The sequence below is a fragment of the Plectrocnemia conspersa genome, unplaced genomic scaffold (assembly GCF_051122295.1).
Source record: "Plectrocnemia conspersa isolate PC_06_02 unplaced genomic scaffold, ASM5112229v1 ptg000005l, whole genome shotgun sequence".
In the NCBI taxonomy this organism is placed as follows: domain Eukaryota; kingdom Metazoa; phylum Arthropoda; class Insecta; order Trichoptera; family Polycentropodidae; genus Plectrocnemia; species Plectrocnemia conspersa.
This window is the reverse complement of record NW_028277169.1, coordinates 32,742,796-32,762,710: the sequence shown is the minus strand read 5'-3', so window position 1 is coordinate 32,762,710 and position 19,915 is coordinate 32,742,796.

Below are 19,915 nucleotides of genomic sequence, written 5' to 3'. Positions count from 1 at the left end.
AAACATGTCAAATCGTAACCCTAATTTTTGTGTTTTGTTTACTCTTATAAAACTCATTTTTTCAGTTATGTTAAATGTAATATGCAGGATTTTCACAACATACATATGTAGAATTGAAAATCGTATAAGTAAACATATATTTTCAGGCGTTAGAAGTTTATTGTTGTATATGTTACAGTGAATGTGTATTACCAGTGAAGTTATATTTTTACTGGCGTTTTAGTGAGATTATATCCAAATACATTTCTATCAGTACATTTATATTTTTACTAGGAAAAATATATGCTGCTCTAAAATCTTTTTAACTCAAAGAAAATTTAAGTTTTTTGTAACATACACATTATAAATTCATAGTTATTAAAACAATTTAATAAAGGAGTGTGACTTTGCAGTGAAAATAAACGCCAGAAAAGTAGTAACAGTTGATTTTATAAATTCGTATAAGTTGCACAAATATATATAAATGTAAGTGCCGCAAAAAGGTAATGAAGTTTGAGAGTTTTCATTGGAGTGTCGAGTTGAATTATTTTCGGATGTAATTTGTTGTGACTAGGGATTCCAATCCCGGGATCCCGAATCCCGGGATCCCGGGATCCCGAACGATTTTCAATACCCGATGAGTCCCGGGATTATAAAACATAATCCCGAATTTTTCGGATTGGTTGATTTATCAAGCACAATCGAATTATTATTGACAACATCGTTATATTTCGTGTACAAACTTGCGCGAGTTGCACGTGTCATCTGTGAATCTTTGAGGCTGTGAGTCTGAACGTGCTTTTTCAGCAGCAGGCTGCTTAGGAACCAAAATCAGATCAAGGCTAAATGATAAAACACTAGATGCTTTGATGTTACTTCGTGAGTTTCATTCAAAATAATGTTTTTATTTAATTGTGTCTATGAATGTACATACCTATGTGCATACATTGTCAAAAGTTCATTTTTTTCTTCTCAAATAAATATATAAGACCTTCCCTTTTTTTTTTATTATATTATTTTCTATTTTAAGTCCAAGACTAAAATTATACGTACTTTATACATTGTACGTTATAAAAAACAGATGTAAAAATATATTGTATTATTCATTTTAAATTATTTTTATCGATAAAATAACATGAAAATTATCCCGGGACTGGTCCCGGGATCCCGGGATCGACTAATTGCAATACCGAAATCCCGGGATCAAAATTTTGGCCCGGGATTGGAATCCCTAGTTGAATCCGAGGCGTCTCTCGTCGTGTCTTCCTCAATCTCCGAACTGTCACAATTTTTTTTTATGCTGGTTTAAGACAGTTATGGCGAATTGCAGATGAGGATGTTTGCGGGTCAATTGCACTACTTCTTAGACACTGTCTTAAATGACCACTCTGGTTTTTTCACGGTTGAAACCCCTTTAGTATACATATATACATAAAATTAATATAGTATTAAAAGAACAAGCTATATAATCAGTCTCTATGAACGTTTAATTAAATAATAAAAATAAACGAATAGCTTTTTGCATTTTCCATAAGCGCAGTTAATTCAATATTTAGATTGCTCTGCATTTCACAAGATTGTAAATATTAGCTTACTAGCATTACATAATTTTGTAGAAATCCCGCAAATTCATGCCAGTGCATGCGCTGAACAAACACATCTCGCATTTCGCCGACAAATAATACTTTTGTGTCTGTTTCTCGACCTTTCCCGACACAAAAGAACATATAGCTCCATAATTCACTGCATCCACAGGAAAAATACAGAAGTAAAAGTGCGCCGGAAAAGTTTTAGAAGTGCTGCACCTCTATATCGACCTAGTTTTTATTATGCAAACATTGCATTTCGAATGGAGACGCACTTCCGTTCATTTTTGTAACAATGCAAATTGCGCTCCAGTGATGAAACAATGGGAAATGCTAGAACCGACGTATTGAAAACCATACACAGGTGGAACGTTGGTTATAAACGTAAATAAAAGGCAGTATGAAAATGCAGCACAAAGTAATTTATTTTAAGCGGCTTTGTTGATACAATATTGTTAGAATTCCGTCATTTCTACCAAACCTAAGCTATATCTGTCAAAACTCTTACTCCACAACGTTATTGATGTTTTCAAAGTGTTTATTTCATAAAAAAATATGGATTCGTATCTCGTTACTAGTTAGAATATAAATATACATACATCTAGTATGTATTATTTAAATAATAATGTATGGTATCCGATGATTTCGTTCCAGGATAATAATTGTTAAATGAGTCAAGTAGGGTGTCGAACCCAGCGCCTAAAGGGACGCTAAGATTACTCTTGAATCAACACGCATAAATAATATCTGATGATTATAGGTTTTGGGTTTGACTGATCACAATGCCGAAGCACTGGAAATTTACGGCTCTATTGCAAAAAAGTCACCCGTGAAGATATCTTAATCAGAGTTAATCAATCATCAATAATTTCTTATTGCTTTTATTTATCAAGTGTCATAAAATACAATGATAAAATCGATGACACGCCAGTTTTTATATTATCGTAGTATTATAATAATAACATTACCAACAAGATTCATAAAATAAAACATTGCAAAACTAACATAAAAATTTATCATAATATCTTTACTTATAATAAAATCACGGTTATATATTTACGATTAAAAAACAAGTTTATATGTTTATTTAATTGAATTTATAATAAATATTTTATACTATTACGCAGGACCATTAAAAATTTTATTATTTTTAAAAAAAATATATGCGTCTATAATGAATGTTTAAAATAATATGTAAAAGCAGCAAAATATCTAGTTACAAGGATATATTGGAAATACTGTAAAAAAATAGATGCATAATTTAAAATATTAATTGTTGATTGTTGTACTGAGTGATTTGAAAGTTGTATAATAAAAACTATTTTTTAAATATTTTTTTTAATAAATTTATAACAATCGATAGTAAAAAGTGTTATTTTAATGCAGAAGTTGTTATTTTAGGAATAATACGAAAAAAACAAAGAATTTGACCGATAAAATTAAATTAAAAAAAAGCGTGGGAAGACATTCTTTTATAAAATAAAAAATCATTGGTTTCCCTTTCATTCGCCATACGCCGGGGGTAGCAATAGTTTTGAGCCACACCAGACAGTTGCTCTTGGGTCGTCGAGCAAAAAAAAGCCGATAGCGCACATTAATTTATTTTTAGTTTGACACCAGAATTTTTTTTTAATCCCTGCTATTTGAGCTACCATTGTAAGCCAGCACCACAAGGGGTAACGATTCGCCAAGCTCTTGTCCTTGGCCGATCATCCCATAAACGACGTCATCTCAATAGCGTCTAGTCCACAAGCATATAAGAACTTAAAAATAAATTATAAATAAAATCCTTTTATGAATAATCCATAATAAATACTAAGAAAAGTTATGTTACAATAAATGTATATTTTTCAGTATTATTTTTACTTTTATGAGTATAAATATAAATTCATAAACTGTTTGTTTAAAAATAATATTTGATTACATTTCTACTATAAAATATAGTTTATTTGATAGGCGCTAGTGAAATTATACCCTGCTCCTAAATTTAGTCTATGAAATTCGATTTAATAGTTGAAAAATGCCTATACCTAAATAAATTAATCTAATGAATATTTAGAGTATCTTTCTTTTGTCACAAAGATTTAAAATGTAGATTATATGATGCAGAAAATGTGTCAATTTAATCTAGTTGTATTTATAATTATGTTATTATGTATTATCTTCTCAAATAATTTTAAGCAGTTTTTTAATTAAATTAAAAAGCACAACAGCATAAAGTACAACAACAAAAAAGTTCCAGAAAATATAAAATGATATATTCAAGTTTAGGACATATTTTGCATACAAATATTCGTGACCCGTTGTAATTTTAACCATAATCATATGACAATACAAAAATATAATAACAACTATTGAAGTATTATATCTATAATATATAAAAAATATTTTTATTTTGTAAAAAATTAATAAATAAATTCTTTGTAGCGACAATGATACAACTTTAAATTTATAATTTTTTAACTATTATTAGTCTACAATATCTAATTGAAATTTAACGGCGAAATCAAATTATAATTTTATAATGAAAATATATTAAGACCACTATAGAAGTAGATTAAAATGTCAGTTATAATTTTATAACTGACATTTCAATATTATAATTTTATTATTAAAATACTATTTATATTATATTAATCAAATTTATAATTTTTTAACATAGTATCTTATTATAAATCATAAATTTCAGCAAAAAGTGTGTAAGAGTATTGCTTGAGTGTTAATAAAATTATATAAAATATAATCAATGTCTTAACTACGAGACTTATATATAAAATAATAAACGATATAGCAAAATCAGCTTTAAATTTTACATTAAAATTAATAAACCATTAGTGATTTTCTAAAAAAAAGATTTGAAGTAAATTTATGACAATACATATTTCTTTTCTTTTTTATAATTTATAATAAATAAAATAAAAATTACAATTACTTATCATAGTATTGTATATCAAAATAAATCATAAAAAGCAACTGAAAAATATTGTAGAGTATTGTTTGAATTAAAATAATTATAGAATATATAATTAATGACTCTTAAACTACAATATCTAATTGAAATCTAACAAAAAAATCAGCTTATAATTTTAGAAAAAAGATATAAAAACCACTATAAAATTGGATTAAAATGTCTGTAATAACAAATATTTAGTATTATAATTTTATAATTAAAATACTATATAAATTATTTGTAGCGTTAATACTACCATTTATAACTTACAATGTATAAATCAAAAATAGTGTGTTGTTTGAATGCTAAAAAAATGATTTATTGAAAATATTTTTAATACGAAATTTAATAAAAAAAAAAACAATAAACGAAACTGCAAAATCAGAATAAAATTTACATCAAAATAGTATATATAATTTTTATAAAAATAATAAAGTCATAATTTATTAAATAAAAATTAAATTAAATCAGACCCCAATGAATGCATAAATATAATAAATAAAAACAATTATTAAGACTTTTGACTAAAAAATAATTTTCGTATTTTATTACAATAACTAAAATAATAAAATTGCTATCTACTAAGATCATGTTATTGAGTTTGGAATATTGTTTTTAACTTTTTAAAAAGATTACCGGTATTTTTTCTACATAACTAGTAAGATACTTATTAGTCTGTAAGAGGCAGTGTAGTTTATATTTCTGGTTTAAATAAAATAAAAATTTGAACAACCTTTCATCGAGTTGAACTTTCACAGGCAAGTTTTTTAATTACTTTTCCACTTATTAGATATATGTATATATTAAATATTAGGCTGCTTTTTATTGTAACATATAATATATATATACAAAAGAAAAATAAAAAGAAAATAAATGTTTTACCTCCAATGCGGTAATATAAATGTCACGGCTTTGATTTGTTTATTATCCAATGACGTCAATTATGCAAACAGTATAAATATGCAGACTTATTTCTAGTGAAGTATATTGTTGCAAATAAGCATCAAAATGAAGTACCTAGCAATCTACTTCGTCTTTGCTGTCTTGGCTTTGGTAAGCATATGTAAATCATTTTCAAAATAAAATTTAATTAAAATTTATTTTTTAATTAAATTTTATTTTGCGGTTTTACTGATTAGAAAATCGCTGGACCTATTAAGAGTAATAATTTGCACCTCACTCTAGAGGTTTGCCGCCTCATTCAAATACCACCCCAAATTGTACACATGTTATTGACTTTTATCACTCCTCTTACCGTTTTAACATGATAATTTAATTGTCAATAACCATGGGCAGTATTTTGTATAAATTTTTTTTAAGTACATATTTACATTATTTCATTATAAGATTTTTAACTTTACTCTAGATTTAAATGAGATATACACATAGTCTTAAAATTGTTTTGTATAGTTACACTTTTTTTACTCCATGTTTTCTTAGTGTTACTAGTAGGCAATACTGATTTGTTAATAATGCTGAATCTATCCTGTAGATAAGACATTTTTAATCGACTGTGAACTTCTTGTAATGTAAGAATAGTTGTATTATTTCAGTAGTGTATATTAAAAGTCGTTCTTTAAATCAGTTTATAATAACTTCTTTATCGTTTCTTAAATAATATTATTTGTGATGACTCGTAAGATATATTAGTTTTATTGAGGATTAGATATTGGATTTTTTGTTTGTTTGAAGAAATACAGAAAAAATCTTAACCTTCTACCATTAGAGTAGTTTTAATGCAAAAATGTTTAAGTTTATCTTTCTTTTAACTACATGGACTTATTTGATTAAGCAATAATTTTTTTTTGACAAATGGTACGCATTGTAAAGGTATTTATACAATGTGTTTTAATTAGTTAATTATGCTTTCAGGCCAATTCGCATCCTCACACAAGGAGCGTACATGTAGATCATGCTTTAGAATCTATTATATGTAACCAAGATCAAGAAGTCGACACTTGCACAGAAGGAGAAGGTACCGTAACGGGTAAGCATGGTCGTGGTTCCGTTACCATTGACCGAGCAGATCTAGCAACCATCCACAACGAAGATACTTGCGATGTCGATCCGGCTACCACCAAAAATACAGGAGGTTTAGGTCATATTCAAAATGACGTTTGTGAAACCACTACCGATGATGTCATTGATCCAACCCATTTACAAGAAATGTAATAATTTAGAAATTACTCTCCACAGTGTAGATTGATCCTGCACTGAAGACAGTGTAACATTGTAAATTTTACATAATTTCATGTATACATGTAAAATAAAGGCATAAATTTAATTAAAACCTCTATTTTATTAAATTCCTTTTAAAATACTGTGTAACAAAATTACAACATATTCTAAAAAGGTCCTGTATTTTGATTTAAAAAAAAAAATTTGTTGCCGGACAAATTGAGATGAGATCATTTTAGACAATATGTATTGCTTTTAAACCATTAGCTTAAACAAAATAATATTTTTATAATTTATATTTAACTATTTTATAGGACTTTGGGGTTATATATTATAGTTGTCAAATATTTATAAAAAAAAGTAGAAATTTGGTTAAAAATTGCAGATTTTCTTAATCATTGTAATACAATATTGTGTATAATAGTGCAACAAAATAAAAAGGTCTTTGTTATTTACTGGCCAAATTTTATTATTTCAAGCATGATGTCAATTTTTAATAATATTAAAAGTATCCGTAGTATAAAGTTTTGAAACTGTACAGAAAGAATTTAGAGGTTAAGGCTCAGCACCTAAAAGTCAACTTGATAGCTTAATTTTACAAATTTCACTAAAGTACAAAATTTACATTTAAGCGGTACTCGTTATACGCGTTAAGAAAAACATTTTCCTTTTTAATACATTTAATCAAACGCGTGTAGCGCAGTGATGTAGAAACGCAAATCTTACTCCCACTTTTTGCGCTTCATCTACATCTAGAACCTCTCCCACTCTCCGTTATGTGAGTATTGAATTGATTTTTGGAGTTCAAGTGTGTCGCTAAATATTTTTCTCACTTATTTTGTAAGTTAAAGATACGTGAATTCTATTCTATCGACTAATTACAAATTTCGTTCTATGCTTCAGTTTACCCGATATTGATTGAAACAAACATTAACCAGCTGTCTAAGATAAATTTTACAAAAATATGTCACGTATATTCTGTTGTAACTGACGCAATTGTTGCTACGCCCAAGAAGATAACGACGTTTCTCGGAACAAATTTAAAACTGCTTTTCAAAAAATGTAATTAAGAAATATTATTAAAAGATTTTTCAGCAAGTCACCCGTTTCTTAAATGTTTTTAAGATATCCTCTCTTTTAGCAAGACGCTAGGGATATCAATCGATAAGTCGATCTTGAATCATTGACAGAAAAATTATTTTTTTGTCCCAACGCTGAGATTTTTTAAGAGAAACTTGCTTTTTGCATTGAGAATTTGTCCTTGGCCGGGCGCCTCCGCTTGCAGATAGCTTGACGCTAAACTTTAGACTTTGGACGGTCTAGCTCATATTTAAAGCATTTTTAACGGTGCCTATAGAGACTGCAGCCTTCAGAGCTGCATTCACGAAGTGAGGCCCACATTAAAGGTCAGTTAGGAATCTGCGTCACTATTTCCTTCTTATGTTTCGTCAACCACGTTTCCAGTGGCAAAACTAGTTTTTTATTTTTGTGTGCTTCATATGTTTTATATATAATAATATAGTACATACTTATATAAATATCCTGCATTTCTACTAGTATCTAAGATCTCAAAATAACACTTTTTATAATGAATCTTGCAAAAATAAATTTAAAAGCAAAACAATTTACAAAATATCGATCATCTATTGTCATATTTTTCTATTGTTTGTCCTGGAACCAGGCCTTTTATATCTGACTTTGTATGACTAATAAAGAGTGATTTAGTGGCAAAACATTTTTTTATATTGTCTCATCTTAAATATATATTTCTCATTGCAATCCATTCAGAAAATATATTGTTTTCTAATGAATTTTACAACACAAACACATAAATTTTATAACAATATAATTTTTTAAGATGCATTGTTGTACACTGTAGGCATATGCGACAATACTTTTATTTGATAAATTGTTTTACAAAGTTTTTTTAAGATATTGAGTTGTGATTTATCTTTAACAATTGTGATTTATTGAGACTTTGTGATGTGTAATACGTAGCACTCAATCATTTATTGTACTTAATAATATCTAATCCACGTATAATAAAATATATATTATCTATAATTTTTTTTTATTAAAAATCTGATTATTATGACATGACAGATTTTTTCTGAGCGTCATAAAGCCCTTTTCACAAAAAATAATTATACCATAGATAAGCACCATGCCACGTATTTTTTCTCAGTTCTCATAGCTATTGATGCTACCTGAAAACATCCTTGTATTTAGCTAGCTCGTTGAGAAGCTGGGTGAGCTTTCTCAAGCGCTTGAGCAAGAATAAGGGACGCAATCGCGACTCTCTCAGACACTGCACCTTAGCAATTTTACTACGCTAAGAATGAATACTAATTGTTTTTAGGTGCACATTAATTTTATCTAATCTAATAATTAATTATTCGTTCATGCTTGCTTAATTCCAAATTGTTATTTTTTAGCGAGAGAAATCTGATGCTTAAATCAAATATGTATGTACATTACTTTACATAGAGACTTGTTTACAACTTGCAATCAATACAATAAAAAAATAATAATTCATATACTTCTAATGCGGTACTGTAAATTTTGATACTTGATTCCTTTTTTATCATATTATATTTATCTTGCAAAAATAGTATAAATATGCGATATATTTACAAATTAGCATCAGTCAAAATGAAATACCAAATAGTATTCTTCTTTCTCACCGTTATTGCAACGGTAAGTCTATTATACGATATATCATTTATTATTAAAGCGAAAGAAACATACTTTTTATTTTATTTTTTTTGAATAATTATTTATATATATATATATATATATATATATATATATATATATATATATATATATATATATATATATATATATATATATATATATATATATATATATATATATATATATATATATATATATATATATATATATATATATATATATATATATATATATATAAATATATATATTTTGTATTTAGTATTTATATATATATGAATACGCGCTACTTGCTCGTTTTTTTTGTACTACTCCCTCCTAACTAACCAGTGACGTTCCTTAAGGCATTTTCATAAATATTTACTTCTCGTATGTAGATAAATAGTATCTACTGAAAAGCTACAGTATTTTTAGAAAAAGAAATGGTAGTGAAAATATTTTATTTTATTTGTTGGTTATCTTTATTTGCAATCAAATCTTTTCATGTCTTAAGTAACATACTTTTATTACTAGAGCTGTGTGCAACGATACTCTTTTAATCAATCGCTGCGTCTTGAATTTTTAGATAGCCTTTATCGGCGATATATAATTTTTTTTTAGCAGATGATAAATTTATTAACCAGCATAATAAACCAGTGATATAAATCGGTAAATAAAACCTTAAGGACCTATGGTCAAATCACATTTAAAGCTTGGTGTTTTATAATTTCTGTCGATTCTAATCTATTCTTGCAGATTAGGTTTACCTAAATTTATTATGTCTTACAGATACACATCGTAATGAATATTTTTTAATTAAATTGAACTGAATCTATTAACACCTGTCATGATATTCAATAAGTAAATATTATATTTTAATCTAATGAGTATGCTTTCAGGCTAGTCCATATTTTCGTGACAGAAATCCATTCCTCAGACTGAAAGGTTGTCTGGACCATGCAAACGATAATACTATCCGCATGACCGGATTCTTCAGCAGCAGTAGTAGTAGCACCAGTATCGTTTCAGACATCACAGCTAATGACTATCTCGGCGGCGATCATAGTATTAGCAATATTTTTGGAAGTGACGAAAATAATAATTCGAGCGTACTGTGGCCAAATTAGAAAAAGTTGTATAAGAAAATCTTGCAGGCTGTTTGGTCCACCTCGACAAACAAATTTTAACAGCTAATAAAATGCCGAATTTAATATAAAATTTTAAGACAATGAATTAATATTTCTTAATATAATATATTTTTTATGTATAGATTTAAGGTAATAAATTAAATTAAGAAAATATATTTCACATTTAAGTTATTTTAGATAAAGTTACAAGAAATATAATTTTTTTAATTAAAATTAAAAAAAAAGTGTATGATTGATTATAATATATTTGATACATATCTAATTTTTTAGTTATATATATTATAATTATGGAATATATTTTTTTTAATAAGATCTCTATAGACCCAGTATATTTTTATTATACTGATTTATTATACATGTTACAGTAAATATGTATTACCAGTGAAGTAATATTTTCACTGGCGTTTTACCAAAATCATACCAATTACATTTTCACAAGTAGATATATATTTTTACTATCTAAAATATAATTTAACTAATATATTATTAGGAACCTTAACCAGTCAACCAAACGCAACCTTGCCTAATAAAAGTATTAAAACTAACAATAGTTTCATTTTTTATAGTTGTACATGTATTATACATATTTAACATATTTTCTTGTAAATTTGTTTTTGTATTTTTATAATATTAAATATTTAAAAATCTAAATTTTTTAGAAAGAAAAACATTTTTTTTACTGTTGTTTTTTTTGTTTTTTTACCACTTTTCTGTAACAAGAAGCTCAGCATATAATTTTAACTTTAAAAGTAGCTCGTACACTAATTAAAGTTGGGAATCTTTTCTGTAGAGCTTAGAAAAAGAAGAAAAAGAAACACAAGGCAGACAACATATTGAAATTAGTGACACTGGTAATACACATTCACTGCGACATACATATATACACATTACTATTTAGTTTTTTGCCATAAAACACGCTCTTGCGTAGCGATTTTTGAACAAAATATTTCAGATTTTTATTTTATTTTTATATAATTTTACAAATTAACCAAACATACGTTTTCAATTACTAAACCAGTACGATATAAGAATATATTCTCAAGTAATTTTTTTTAAATTATTATATAGTTTTAATTCCGAGCCATCATAATGGATTAGGTTTTCCAAAATTTTCCTAATCTCACAGATATTCAAAATAAAATTGTGCTAGAACATACATAGCGACATATTGATGATAATCTATTAAAACTATGTATAATTAATAAAGAATATTTTTTTAATTGACAGATTTTGATTTGAGTCTGATTTCACTACCTTCTTAGTAGTTCACCTCATTGTAACGAATTAGGTGTACAATACAATGAGGTTTTTAATAAATATTTATTTTTAAGCTCAAAATTGTCAATATACATTAGCTACATAAAAATAGCGTACATAACTATAATATAATCACACAGAACATTAAATTCGTATACATTTAATATTGTGTTATAAAATATAAATATTGCATCATATATTATACGATTTTTACACAAATCTATAATATTTTAATATATGTAAAATTAAAATCATAATAATTAATTTTAATTAAAGCACGAGTCTTTCATTTATGTAAGTCTCTAAGTCTCTTTATGACGTTTCGACTTCCGCCGTTGGGGTCATCACCTCTATCATATCATCTCCAACGCAGATTTTTAGCAGTATCGTTTTCGATTTGATTTTGCTAGATCAACTGTATTTTATATCGCTTTAAATTGTACCTATATCTAATATATTATTTGAGAATATATTTTTGAATTATGATTTTTAGTACAAGTTATGCTAATATTACAATAGCCAATCTGAGAATTATAATGACATCTTTAATTTTTTTAACTGCAGTATGAAATAGATACATCTGATAATAAAATTTGTGATCTTAAAGCTATATAAACGATTATCCAATCCAGCACTGCACAATTCGATTTGGATATCACGCCTTAAGTCCGTTTATAATCGATTAATTGGTACAAAGTTTATAATACGTAGTACCTAAAACACTATAAATATGTTCGAAGACTTACGATCGGTACTTATTCGCAGTAAATACATTAACATGAAGTACTTATTTGTTTTCTTCTTCATTGCTGTGACGGCTTCGGTAAGAGTTTTATTTGTTTTGCACTGTCGGTAAAAAAAGTTAAAGATAGGTCTTTGAGAAATATATTAATATACATAATATATTTGCTTTGTATAACAATAGAGCAGGGCCGGGACTAGACATTTTGCTACCTGAGGCAAAAAAAACAAATTGTGCCCCTTAGTTGCTTTTTTACTTTCAATTAGTATAATATTAAGAAAAAAATCATTAATTTAGAAACAATAAGCCATAGGACACAGTTATAAAACAATAGTTAATACAAATAAAATAAATCCAACGTTGAAAAAATGAAATAAATATTATTTTTTAAATTATTTTATAGTTAAAATTATATTAATTATTTAAAATATTTTTAAAATTATTTTGTTTAACAAAAGAAAGCATTAAAACATATTTAATATCATCACATAAAATTAGTTGAAATATCACAAAATTTGCAGTAATTTAATTTACAAAATTTCAGTGACTTAAGCTCACATGCTTAGAAAATATTAAATCAGAAACAAAATAATATTCTTTAATCTTTACCTTTAAAAAATATTTTTTGTGCTTTTGTTAAATAAAATTCATCAATTATATTATTAAAATCAATATGTTTTGTAAAATTATGTTCAATCGATAAAATTGCCATATTGATAATTTTCCTGAGCAAAGTACGGTAAATAGGTTTTTCTAAATTCAATGTACTGAATCTGTTTTTAAAAAGGCTACAGTGACAGGTAGTATTAAAATAATCAGACGCGTACGGTGAGATACATTTCCTTTTGCTCGATCGCGTGCTGTAAGTGACGAGAGTAAGTGAGAAGAAGAAGGCACGCGGAACGCATGTAACGCACACCCTTATCTCTCACTCACACGCGAGTGAGCGAAAGGGAATGTTTCTCACCGTACGCGCCCGTTAAAATTATCCTTCACGCAATGTCCAAATTCGGATATAACTATATTAAATTGTATTCATGCATCATTTTTAATATATAATAATATATCCAAACTTGTAGCTGTCAAAAATAAATGCGATTGCCTGATTTTTGCATCTAATTATTTCTGATGATAATTCATTAGAATTAATATCGTTAGGATATGTATCATAATCTGCTTTATGTAAATTTTTTGCATTAATTGACATATTCTTTTTCGTGTTAAAAAATTGTGCTTAAACTTGTATTATTAAAATATATCACTCTTTTCATTTTTACTATAAATAAAAAAATATGAATATAAGAAATAGATTATTGAGATCTATCTAATCATCAAATAAGTAATTTTTCGTAGTACGTAATTGACAAGAAGCACATTAATTTCAGCCATTTAAGTTGCAACGATTCTTTATAGATTATTTTATATATTTAACGTTTATTTATAGATTACTTTATAAATTTAAACAGTCAAGAATCGACTGAGCCCCGTAAGTGGCTCATAGCATGAGAAAGGTTAATATAATAATTTTCTGAAAACTTACTTTTTAAATAACACAAGCAAAACCATTTCGGGTTAATAATATATGATACGTACACTTGTCGTTAGTCTTGCTATGCGAACAACCGATCAGTTGAGAATGTCAAAAATAAAATAAAATAATCATTTCATTTTTTCGATAATTTTTTTTTATTTTTTTGAATTTTTTTATTCACTAACTTCACCAATTCAAATAATATTAAATTTATGAAAAAAATTGTAATCGATTTATTGTGTATTTAGGCCAGCCCTCTTAGTCGTGGTGATGCAATACCAAGTGGGCGTGGTTCAGTCGGAATAGGCCATGTCTTAAATACTCTTATTTACAATCAAAACCGTCATCACCATCACCGTCAGCCAACAACTACACCAATCAGCCCAACTACTACTGATGGACATATTACATTCAAACCTGATACGCCTGGAACTACCGAAAGCAGTACTGATGAAAATATTGAATCCACAACCGAAGGGTGTTCTACTGAAAGCAGCACCAATGAAATTAATGAGTCCACAACTGACGCGTCTGAAACTACCGAAAGTAGTACCGATGAAACAAATGAATCCACAACTGATGCGTCTGGAACCACCGAAAGTAGTACCGATGAAGCAAATGAATCCACAACCGAAGGGTGTTCTACTGAAAGCAGCACTGATGAAAGCAGCACCAATGGAAATAATGAGTCCACAACTGACGCGTCTGAAACAACCGAAAGTAGTACCGATGAAGCAAATGAATCCACAACTGATGCGTCTGGAACCACCGAAAGCAGTACTGATGAAAATAATGAATCTACAACCGAAGGGTGTTCTACTGATAGCAGTACTGATGAATACAATACTAAACGGCATTCTACTGATGACAGGACTGATGGAAATGATAAATTAACCTCTGAAGAAGAAACTACTGACGAATCAAGCTGTGATCATTACGGTGGCACACGTATCATTATAGAACACTTCAGCTGCACAGAAATCAGAAACGTTGATTAATAACAATAAATTGTAACTGTAGTTTAATATAAAAAAATCTTAAAACAGTTAATCAGTTTTACTTTATTTCTCAATATCTCAACTTGCACCGGTGGTGTTTAATTCTTGGGTCGCAAATGAAGGTAAGTATAGTCCATCCAAGATGCTAACGCTCATCATAGTGTGTTGAAAATAAGGGTGCGTATACGCATGAATGCATACATATACAGTTTTCCGCGAATTTGCTTACACCGATAGGAGAACGTTACCAATACTAAATCAGGGCTGTTTTAAGGGTAGTGTGATATTGAATTAAAAATTATAATGTGTTATATTTTTATTATAAATTATTAACATGTTGTGTTATTTTGTAATCAATAAAACAATTCCTGTAATATTCTATTGGTATTTTTTTAAATATTATATTAAGCAGATATTCAACCTGAAAAGTGATTCCAAAATTGCTATCATGTTTTTGAGTTTATTATATATATATAAATCAACAAAATAAGTAAGAAAGTGATATTTTACATTTTCCGCAAAAAAATAAATTAAAAAATAAAAATAAGGTTTTTATTGCATTAAAAAAAATAAAATATGTTTTTTCTTCATTCTACTTGATTTTTTCTTTAATAACAATAAATATATTTTAAAGTTAAAATTAGGCTAATTTGTAAGCATAACTATTATACAATTATATGTGTTTCGGATGAAAAAATAGTTATAACAATGCTCTACATTTGTTAAATCATCTTTGCTAAACTAATGTTTATTTGTATTTATATGTTTATATATTTTTTATTTATAAGCTAATAAAACATTGTCATTGTAAAATCAAATCATTTTGTAGAATAGTAATGACATTAATTTAAAGTAATAAACTTGATTTAAATTGTAAAATATGAATAATTCACTGAATATATTATTTTTGTACTATACATACAAAAAACTAATAAAACGGTGAACCATTAAGCTATTATTTTATTGTATGAAATATAACTTTTTTATTTGTGAATATATTTAAACTTTTGCTGCCATGTCTTTCGCATATTTAAGTATTGTTTTAAAACGTTGCATAAAAACACTTACTCTTCGCGGATTCTTAAAACAATAGTGTGTGCAATAATTTCCTCGCGAACGTGTATATCCGCATGTTTTAAAAATCATTCAAACAATTTTCCCGAGAAGAGCGCTTGTAAGACTTTTCTGTTTGTCCTCTAAATCAGTGCTTAATTTGGAAACACAGTGATATTTAACTTCTAGCCCTGATATAGATGTTCACAAATATTTATCGGCATATTTCAAATTATCCTCCAACGAGATTTTTTTATAAATCTACATAAGAAGAAATACTACTCAGCTGCTTTTTTAATATAAGTTAAGCTTTTGACTAAGTGTGGTATGTGGGATTAAAATATAGTATGATAAAAGCACTACCTCATAATAAATATGAAATTAAAAAGTCATACCTTGGTGATAGATATTTAATAGTAAAATATCAAAACGAAAAACCCTCCAATCGTATAAAATCTGGAGTATCTCAAGTCAGTTTTGTATTTAATAGTACTACAAACTAGACTTCTTATGCAATCTTTGCTGACGACATAGTTTAATGGCTTCTCAGAAGAATCCGAAAAAATCATAAGAAAATCTAAACATAATACAAAAATGGCTGCATATTTGAAGAATAAGGACAAACTAACAATAGTCTGACGATGTGACCTTTACCAAAAAAAAGAAAACGTGTCCTTCCGTCCAATTATATAACGCAATAATTTCACAATCAAATGATGCAAAAAAATGGACATGACAGAGGATTACATGGAAAATCCATATTAGTAGTAAAAGAAAACATCTAAAACCCAGTCTAAGAAAATACTACTGGCAAAACTACTAAAGACAGTGGATATTAAGCTGCTCATCATCAAATCCATCTCTAAGGCAATTTGAATGTATGGTATTCAACTTTGGGTATCAGCAAGCAACTCCAGATAACTCCAAAAATTTGATTACTGAGAGATCGACTGGAAGATTGAAGGGGAAAAATATCGATTTATAGTTGTTTATTTTGAATGTATGGTATTTAACTCTGGCAATCATCAAGCAACTCCTATATATAAATTATTTTATTAAATTAATTACGGAAATTTCGACTGAAAGATTAAAGTGAAAAATATCGATTCTTAGTTGTCTTAATAAATCGTTGATGAGTAATTTTTAAAAATGATTTGATGCTAAAAATTATATTTTTAGTTTAATCCTTGTATTGTCAAAATGTTGATTAAAAATATAAATTAAGTGGTTAAAGCTCCGGGCACACCGAAAATACATCAGCAGTACTTTGTCACCACCGCTTTTCCTTTTGATGCATTTAGGACTTAATGCTAAAATCATCAACCACATAATACGGATTAGAATTAATATAATATAAACCGGGTGTCAATAATACGTTTAGTGCTATTTTTTTATTTGTTTGTAAATGAAATAAAAACAATACATATTTTTAAATTGTTTTTTGTTAATTTTATTACTAGTTTATATATAAACTAGTAATTTAAACATATACTTGTATTATGAACTACATATTCTTGCAAGTGGTAAGTATTGTATATGTTTACACAAAGTTTGCCTTTATATACAATTTCTATTGATAAACTTAATCGACTTTTAATATTTTATATTACAATTTAAGCAAAACGAATCGATAACGTTGTTTTTCAATTCAAATTTTATGATTTTAAAATCATTTTATAGATATAAAATACAAATACATAAATATTTATATCAGAGAAATCTAATAATATAAAATATTAATCTGCAAAATATCACAAAGCGTGTTTCAAATCCTAAACGTTTTCCATTATTTTTATATTATAATACACAAAACCCTGAAATTAATACGGTAAAAATAAAAAAAATCTTATTAAATATGAATAACATAAAAATACTTTTGAAGGTATAAATATAACTTCAAATACTTAAATTCTCATCATTCAAAGTTGCGTGATCAAATCGGAAAGATGAAGTTTCTGATATTTTTAATTGCGGCTACGGCCACCATACAGGTAAGATAATATATAAATTAATAATTAATGCCTATTACAAAAAAACCGTTACACTTATTTACACTCATTACTATAAAATTTAAAAAAAATTACCAAAACAGTTTGAAAAATACATAAATTATAATTGTATATCGTCAAACATTACCATATGTTTTATAGCATATTTTATATAATTGATAATTAAAAAACATTAAAGAGTATTTTTATACAATCATGTATAAATCAGTAAAAAATAGTGCAAATAATTAATTAAAATAAAATAATAATTTTTTACTATATACGTTTTTTATATTGATTATAAAAAAATATGTTATTTTATAAACATAAAATACAATATAAAATTAAATTTATTTTATATTGTATTTTATGTTTATTGTTAAAACAGTTTAATTTATGATTAAACTATTTTAACAATTAGTTTAATGATAAATTTTAATTTTTACAGGCAAAACCTTTAATAAACACAGCAGACATTAAAAATCATGATTTATTGAAAGGATTACAAATAGAATTCCCACTAAAAGGTTGCGAAGACCTGTTAATTGCCAAGCAAGGTCGTGGCTCTGTCGATATAGGTCTAGTTGACATATTGAGAGTATTGAACCAAGGAAAAGGTGAAGTAGATTTGGACTTAGTTGATGACCTAATAATTCACAATCAAGATCATACTAAAACTAAAGGTCGTGGCTCTGTCGATATTGGTCTAGTTGACATATTGAGAGTATTGAACCAAGGAAAAGGTGAAGTAGATTTGGATTTAGTCGAAGACCTTATAGTTCATAATCAAGATCATACTAAAACAAAAGGTCGTGGCTCTGTCGATATTGGTCTAGTTGACATATTGAGAATATTGAACCAAGGAAAAGGTGAAGTAGATTTGGATTTAGTCGAAGACCTTATAATTCATAATCAAGATCATACTAAAACAAAAGGTCGCGGCTCTGTCGTTATAGATCTAATTGACCTATTGACAATATTGAACCAAGGAAAAGGTGAAGTAGACTTGGATTTAGTTGAAAACCTTATAATTCACAATCAAGATAATACTAAAACAAAAGGTCGTGGCTCTGTCGATATTGGTCTAGTTGACATATTGAGAATATTGAACCAAGGAAAAGGTGAAGTAGATTTGGATTTAGTCGAAGACCTTATAATTCATAATCAAGATCATACTAAAACAAAAGGTCGTGGTTCTGTCGTTATAGATCTAGTTGACCTATTGACAATATTGAACCAAGGAAAAGGTGAAGTAGATTTGGATTTAGTTGAAAACCTTATAATTCACAATCAAGATAATACTAAAACAAAAGGTCGTGGCTCTGTCGATATTGGTCTAGTTGACATATTGAGAATATTGAACCAAGGAAAAGGTGAAGTAGATTTGGATTTAGTCGAAGACCTTATAATTCATAATCAAGATCATACTAAAACAAAAGGTCGTGGCTCTGTCGTTATAGATCTAGTTGACCTATTGACAATATTGAACCAAGGAAAAGGTGAAGTAGATTTGGATTTAGTTGAAGACCTTATAATTCACAATCAAGATAATACTAAAACAAAAGGTCGTGGCTCTGTCGATATAGGTCTAGTTGACATATTGAGAATATTGAACCAAGGAAAAGGTGAAGTAGATTTGGATTTAGTTGATGACCTTATAATTCACAATCAAGATCATACTAAAACAAAAGGTCGTGGTTCTGTCGATATAGATCTAGTTGACTTATTGACAGTTTTGAATCATGGTAATGGTGAAGTAAATTTGGATTTAGTTGAAGACCTTATAATTCACAATCAAGATAATCCTAAAACAAAAGGTCGTGGCTCTGTCG